General features: G+C 43.5%; 1 pseudogene; it reads left to right on the plus strand.

The window, feature by feature from the left end:
- The first annotated feature begins 1,652 nt into the window (after positions 1–1,652).
- LOC139013017 (cullin-1 pseudogene) lies at positions 1,653–4,255 on the plus strand (annotated as a pseudogene).
- The last annotated feature ends 3,619 nt before the right edge of the window (positions 4,256–7,874 follow it).

A 7,874-nucleotide genomic window follows, 5' to 3' on the forward strand; every position in this document is an offset into this window, starting at 1 on the left:
CTGTCTATGTTACACTCAAAGTTAGCATTTCACTGAAGAACTTGGTGTTCTTTTGTTTTTCCTTTGAACTACTTTTCTTTCCACATGATAATGTCAAAGTTTTTAGATTCCAACAGCTCATCTATTAGCAGCAAAGAACAGGCAGTACGTTTGAGGTACAGAAATGATTAGAAGGTGCTTTCATATGTGCAATGGTTCCTGAGTCAGACCAGTCTTGTGAGAGTTGGAGAGGGCCTTACGAAAAGGAAATGCACTCAAAGCAGCAAGCGATGGCAGTATTTGGATTTCAAGTAACATTGTGGGCTCCTGTAACAGAATTTGATGTTAGATTATGTTAATAATGTATACTTCTGCCCCAAGTCTACCCCACGTATACTATTCACCAACATTTCAGAAAGCTATTTGAATGGGAAGAAAGATGTTCTATTCATGGTAAAATAATTTTCAACATTATTCAAGTGATGTTTCCAAATTTGGAAAGACCGCAGTACTAATAAATGAGTCTAGTCCTTTAGGTGAAAGGATGGAAGATCGTGTGAGATCCTGGCCATGGTACAACTGTTACTAATTTGTAAAGTTAACTGCTTTGTGAGCTGAAGGTAGAGTGCTGGGACCTAGCCTTTTGCTATTGCACCTGCAATTTTTTCCGTCTTTACCTATCAAATGGGACCTGTTCTATCACATGTCTGTCTCTGATGACTCAGGATAGGCCCAACTTCCGAAGTGCCAAAAAGAGAATTGATCCGACTAAAATAAACACTTGAAGATCAGAGGATCCCCAGACTCCTGTTCCTGTAGGAATAGGAGGAGCCAGCAGGGCAGTAGACTGTCTGGCAAAATCCACTGTACCCGTCAGTCCAAATGGGGATGTGCTTGCTATAAAGAGTTAAAGCACCTTTAAAGTTAGTGAGATCTCCTTTAAGCTGAGATAAATACGGGAGGAAACCATACCAAGTGGCCAGAAAACCAAGTGTACAGTAACCTTAGATCACGGCCTGCCGGAAGCCGGTCCATCCTTGCTGCTTGACACAGTCGCTGCAGGGAAGAAACATTTGACCAGCATATGTTTCAAGGGACCTGGCGTATATAGCATACTGTTCTTAATATGTTTGCTCCCCTTAGTGCCATGTGTTTTAACCAAGGTCACCTCTCTGAGAAAGGTTGTTTCCCCAGGTAGGGATTTTCCCCTGAAGTTAAGGAGGGGATAAAACCCTTAACTAAGTGCCAGGGGCGTAGTTAATCACTTTAACTACAAACAATCACACTTAAGCTACATAATCTTTACTCCCTGGAATGGAGATAAGAAACGCCCTAACTTTTGCAATAGAAATTGACAGGATTAAAATCAACTGGTATAAATACAGATGTAACAAGACAGTAAATACCAGAACTTCGCTGGAGATCCTGACCAGAACTTGGCTGGAGATCGTGGCTAGAGATCCTGGCTAGGCTGCTGATCAACTGAACGCTGTCTCCGTGTCACTCTTTCTTTGCCGACTCTGTCCACACCTTTGGGGACACTGGACCTGCTGGGGTTGGACCCCAACATCCAAGTACCCACCAGTAGACCCCGAACCCTGAACCACACGGAACGTGGAGGGAAAATACATCAACAACAATAGGGGAATTTTTCCGTCTTTGAATAAGGACAACTTCAGAATATTACTCACAATGTCATCGAACAGGAGTCAGAATCCCCATGGACTGAAGCAGATTGGCCTTGACCAGATCTGGGATGACCTCAGAGCCGGAATCCAGCAGGTGTACACCAGACAGAGTATGGCAAAATCCAGATACATGGAGCTCTACACTCATGTTTATAGCTACTGCACGAGTGTTCAGCAGTCAAACCAAACGGGAGGGGCTGGCGTCCCTCCTTCTGAATCGAAAAAGGGGCAAACGCCTGGGGGAGTGCAATTTGTTGGCTTGGAATTATACCAACGACTTAAAGAATTTTTGAAGGATTACTTGACAAATCTTCTTAAGGATGGAGAAGACTTGATGGATGAGAGTGTACTGAAGTTCTACACCCAGCAGTGGGAAGATTACCAGTTTTCCAGCAAAGTTCTGAATGGAGTTTGTGCCTACCTCAATAGACGTTGGGCTCGCCGTGAATGTGATGAAGGGCGAAAAGGAATTTATGAAATTTATTCTCTCGCATTGGTGACTTGGAGAGATTGTCTATTCAGGCCCTTGAACAAACAGGTAACCAATACTGTTTTAAAACTGATTGAAAAGGAAAGAAATGGTGAAACCATCAATACAAGACTGATTAGTGGAGTTGTACAGTCTTATGTGGAATTGGGGCTGAATGAAGAAGATGCATTTGGGAAGGGTCCTACGTTAACAGTGTATAAAGAATCCTTTGAGTCTCAGTTTTTGGCTGATACAGAGAGATTTTATACCAGAGAGAGTACTGAATTCCTGCAGCAGAGCCCAGTTACTGAATACATGAAAAAGGCAGAGGCCTGTCTGCTCGAGGAGCAACGGAGAGTGCAGGTCTACCTCCACGAAAGCACTCAGGACGAGCTAGCGAGGAAGTGCGAGCAGGTGCTCATCGAGAAGCACCTGGAGATTTTTCACACAGTTTCAGAACTTGCTGGATGCTGATAAAAACGAAGATTTGGGTCGCATGTATAATCTTGTATCTCAAATCCAGGACGGCCTAGGAGAACTGAAAAAACTTTTGGAGACACATATTCATAATCAGGGTCTTGCAGCAATTGAAAAGTGTGGCGAAGCTGCTTTAAATGATCCCAAAATGTACGTGCAGACAGTGCTGGATGTTCATAAAAAGTACAACGCCCTGGTCATGTCAGCATTCAATAACAATGTGGGCTTCGTGGCTGCCCTGGACAAGGCTTGTGGGCGCTTCATAAACAGCAATGCTGTCACCAAGATGGCTCAGTCGTCCAGTAAGTCCCCCGAATTGCTGGCTCGATACTGTGACTCCTTGTTGAAGAAGAGTTCCAAGAACCCAGAAGAAGCAGAACTAGAAGATACACTCAATCAAGCGATGGTTGTCTTCAAGTACATAGAGGACAAGGATGTGTTCCAGAAGTTCTATGCGAAGACGCTGGCCAAAAGACTCGTGCACCAGAACAGTGCGAGTGATGATGCCGAAGCAAGCATGATCTCCAAATTAAAGCAAGCATGTGGGTACGAGTATACCTCCAAACTTCAGCGGATGTTTCAGGACATTGGCGTGAGCAAAGATTTAAACGAACAGTTCAAAAAGCACCTGACAAGTTCAGAGCCACTGGACTTGGACTTCAGTGTCCAGGTGCCGAGCTCCGGCTCGTGGCCCTTCCAGCAGTCCTGCACGTTCGCCTTGCCGTCAGAACTGGAACGTAGCTACCAGCGATTCACTGCTTTCTACGCTAGTCTTCATAGCGGCAGGAAGCTGATGTGGTTGTACCAACTCTCCAAAGGAGAGCTGGTCACAAACTGCTTCAAGAACAGATACACTTTGCAGGCATCTACATTCCAGATGGCAATCCTGCTTCAATACAACACGGAAGATGTTTACTCGGTGCAGCAGCTGACGGACAGCACTCAAATCAAAATGGACATTTTGGCACAAGTCCTACAGATTCTATTGAAGTCGAAGTTATTGGTCTTGGAAAATGAAAATGCAAATGTTGATGAGGTGGAATTGAAGCCAGATACCTTGATAAAATTGTATCTTGGTTATAAAAATAAGAAATTAAGGGTTAACATCAATGTGCCAATGAAAACCGAACAGAAGCAGGAACAAGAAACTACACACAAAAATATTGAAGAGGACCGGAAACTGCTGATCCAGGCTGGGATTGTGAGGATCATGAAGATGCGGAAGGTCCTGAAGCACCAGCAGCTGCTTGGGGAGGTGCTCACTCAAGCTGTCCTTACGGTTCAAGCCACGGGTCCCGGTCATCAAGAAATGCATTGATATTCTGATCGAGAAAGAATATTTGGAGCGAGTTGGTGGTGAAAAGGACACCTACAGTTACTTGGCTTAACCCTTGTAGAGGGTCTGACTGTGCCACCGCGGCCAATGTTCCTGGTGGGCAGGATGACGACCAGTTCCTAGCAGCTGCCTGCACCACTGGCCTCCCTTTTTAAACTGAGACCAAGACTCCCAGCAGCCGGTCTCAGATGTACATCAGAACTGCTCAGGATCGATACATTTCAAGTCTGTAAATATGGACACCGACGCCATTTAACCTAATTTAAGAACAGAGGAGAATGAACTGTCATGCTGAGGGCTGCATGCTACTGCATCTAGATCAATACATCGGCTACGTGCTAACAGCTGCCTCCGTCTCCTCCATTCAGAGGAATCTGAATGGATCCGCGTGTAATCTGCTCTGAAAACCATTTGTATAGTGTGTTTCATTTTTTAATGTGTGAAATAAAGAAAATTAAAGGATTTCTGTAAAAAATAAATAAAATCAACTGGTATAGACCTAGCCGGTTTGACTCAGTGGATAGAGCATCAGCCTGCAGACTGAAGGGTCCCAGTCAAGGGCATATACCTTGGTTGTGGGTATATCCCCAGTAGGGGGTGTGCAGGAGGCAGCTGATCGATGTTTCTCTCCCATCAATGTTTCTAATTCTCTCTCCCTCTCCCTTCTTCTCTGTAAAAAATCAATAAAATATTTTTTAAAAAAATCAGCTGGTATAAATACAGATAACAAGACAATAAAGACAGAACTTGGCTGGAGATGGCTAGAGATCCTGGCTAGGCTGCTGATCAACTGAACGCTGTCTCCGTGTCATTCCTTCTTCGCCGACTCCGTCCACACCTTTGGGGACCCCTGGACCTGCTGGGGTTGGACCCCAACATCTGGTGCCCGTACAGGGACCCCTAGGTAAGTGCCCCGCACTCGGGACGGATAGGACTCCACCGTAGGAAGAGGGTGGATAGTCTTTGCCGACTCCGTCCACACCTTTGGGAACCCCTGGAACAGGATTCCCCTAGGTAAGCCCCCACCAATTGAGAACTCCCACACTCCGGACGGATAGGACTCCACCAGGGTGTTGCAGACCCCCCTATAGAGGATAAGTAGGGTAAGAAGGTGGATAGTACAGAACTTAGATTGAGAAGATGTGCCATACTGAGTCCAAAGAAAGAAGACTCTGTATAGATCTTTAGATTGATAAGATGTGCCATACTGAGTCTAAAGAAAAGACTCCGTATTGATCTTTTAACACATATGCTTACTAGCAGAGGAGTTAAGGTTACGCCCAGTTAGACGGAACGTTTTATACAAGAAGTATGTCCATGCTTTTCTGAGGAAGGAAAGGTAAATGTAGAAATTGACAGGATTAAAGTCAACTGGTATAAATACAGATGTAACAAGACAGTAATCACCAGAACTTCGCTGGAGATCCTGACCAGAACTTGGCTGGAGATCCTGGCTAGAGATCCTGGCTAGGCTGCTGATCAACTGAACGCTGTCTCCGTGTCATTCCTTCTTCGCCGACACTGTCCACACCTTTGGGAACCCCTGGGCCTGCTGGGGTTGGACCCCAACAACGGCCGCACGATGCAGGTGCAGGACTGGGCTGGCAAGTGGACTCTTACTAGGAGAAAGTTGGTGGATGGGACCCACGTGGCACAAGTGAGAGAGTATGAACAGACTCAGCTTCCAACTCTGAAGCACCCTCACACTGTGACCCAAACTGCGGAGGCTGTTTCAGTACATTTCCAAAGCGAAAAACAGAAAGTTACCTGTTCCTTCAGGGTCTGCTAAAATGCCACCTCTGCACCAGTTTTCCCTGATCCTTCAGACAGGCGTCTTTCCATCTTCCGGAGCTTCCCAGCACCTGCTTTGTGCCTCTCTCGGGGCACTGCGTTTAGACTCCTGCTTCCTGATTCACTGATTCATCTTTGTCTTCACATCGGCCATGCCCCAGCACAGGGCTTGCACATAACAGGCAATGTGTCCACGAAGAAATGAATGAACAGATCTATTCTTTATCGAATCTGGTAAAGTGTAAAATTAGATTAGATTGAAGTAAATTAGTAACATGTAAAAGTTTACTTTTTTTCATTACACAGTAATACATACTTCTAGTAGAAATTTAAGAAAATATAGGCCAGCCAAAAATTACCTATACTTTTTCTATACAAAGAAAGCCGCTCATTCATGCTATTTTTCTATTTGTAATCATGCATAGATATATGTGTATATCCATAATGTAAATACACACATGTGGGTGCACACACACGAACGCATATATATTTTTTTTCTAACCAAAATATCATAATGTGCCATACTGCTTTGCCTGAATTAACAGTGTTATTTCAGGTTCGCTGAGAAGCAGACACCAAGATAGAATTAAATGTACATGAATTTCATAGGAAAACACCTGTGAGAGAAAATGGAGAGGGAGTTAGGAGAGACTGGGAGAGGCATCAGACCATGACCTAAGTCTGACCACAAGAGAGGGATGGGAGGTTGGGTGGTGGCATTCTGCACAGCCTCTAGTCTAGAAAAATTTCTGCAAGGCCCTGGGAAGGTCCTCAAGTAAAATGGGCCATCAGAGGAGTCCATATCACCCAGGGAGGGGCCTGCCTTAGCAACCTTCTCGGGTTCTTATGGAGTGAGAGCAGAGTTAGGGTGCCTGGCCTGATGGACTTCAAAGCCCAGCAGCTGAGGCCCTTGGTCAATTGTACCTTCTGAAGTTGGAAGTCTGCTGCCAAATAGGAACCTTTTATTATGAACATCTTTCTCAGCCATAAACTATTCATCTGTAGTGTTTTAATAGACAATTTTATTTTGCAAGTAATACATGGCCATTTTAGGGAAACTGGAAAAAAAACTGAAAGCACATAAAACTTATTAACAATTCTAAGCCTAACTTTACCCACTGTTAATATTTTGGTATATGCCTTTTCACATTAAAAAAATATGAAAACAAAGGCACTACCATAAAAATATATTTTATATAACATATGATCATATACTTGTATATACAGTATAATGAATATATATATATACATAACACACACAAAATATGCATACATGTATACATATATCCTATATAATAAAAGCCTAATATGCAAATTGTCCCCTCGACTGGAGTTTGACTAGGAATTCGACTGGAGGTGGGGCTGGCCTGCCAACCGCCCATGGCCCTTCCCCCCAGCCAGCCTCTCGCCCCTGATCGACCCCCCCACACCGATCAGTGGTGGGGCTGGCCAACCTCCCGAATCCTCTTCCCCTGGCCAGCCTGGCCCCGATCAGCCCAGATTGGGGCTAGCTGGCTGGACCCCACCCATGCACGAATTTGTGCACTGAGCCTCTAGTGTGATAATAATTTTCTAACATTTGTGAGACTGATGGTACCTGCTCCTGAGCCTGTTAGGTGTGTGTGTGTGTGTGTGTGTGTGTACATGTGTGTGTGTGCATACACATGTATGTATTTACATTGACTAAATAAAACAGTGCAAGCTGTAAGTTCATAGAAGCTGATTGAAGGTTTTCAACATATACAATTTTAAGACTTATATATACCAAAATAATTTTCTTCTTAGATTAAAAATAGTTTAATTTTATAACTCTTAGGTCAAAACTTTCATAAATGGCATGTATAATTTTGTATTAAATAATATTAGAATGTAATGGAAAAATATGCCTAATCCTTCAAAGTTTCCTTCTGTTTTCCAAAATGGTGGCTTAGCTTTATAGAAGTGGCTTATTTTGAAATAATAAAAATAAGATTTTAAAGAATGTTAATATTTTTAGTACAGTGTATGCTGACAAGTATTCCTTGAATACAAAACATTCTTCATAGTCAAAATGTATGTGAGTGAAGATGAAACAACTTTCACAAGGATAAAACAAATAAACAATAAGAGATTTGAAAATGTGAACTGACATTCA

This window comes from Myotis yumanensis, unplaced genomic scaffold (genome assembly GCF_028538775.1).
Source record: "Myotis yumanensis isolate MYYU_CA2020_CCGP unplaced genomic scaffold, mMyoYum1.0.hap1 SCAF_6, whole genome shotgun sequence".
In the NCBI taxonomy this organism is placed as follows: Eukaryota; Metazoa; Chordata; class Mammalia; order Chiroptera; family Vespertilionidae; genus Myotis; species Myotis yumanensis.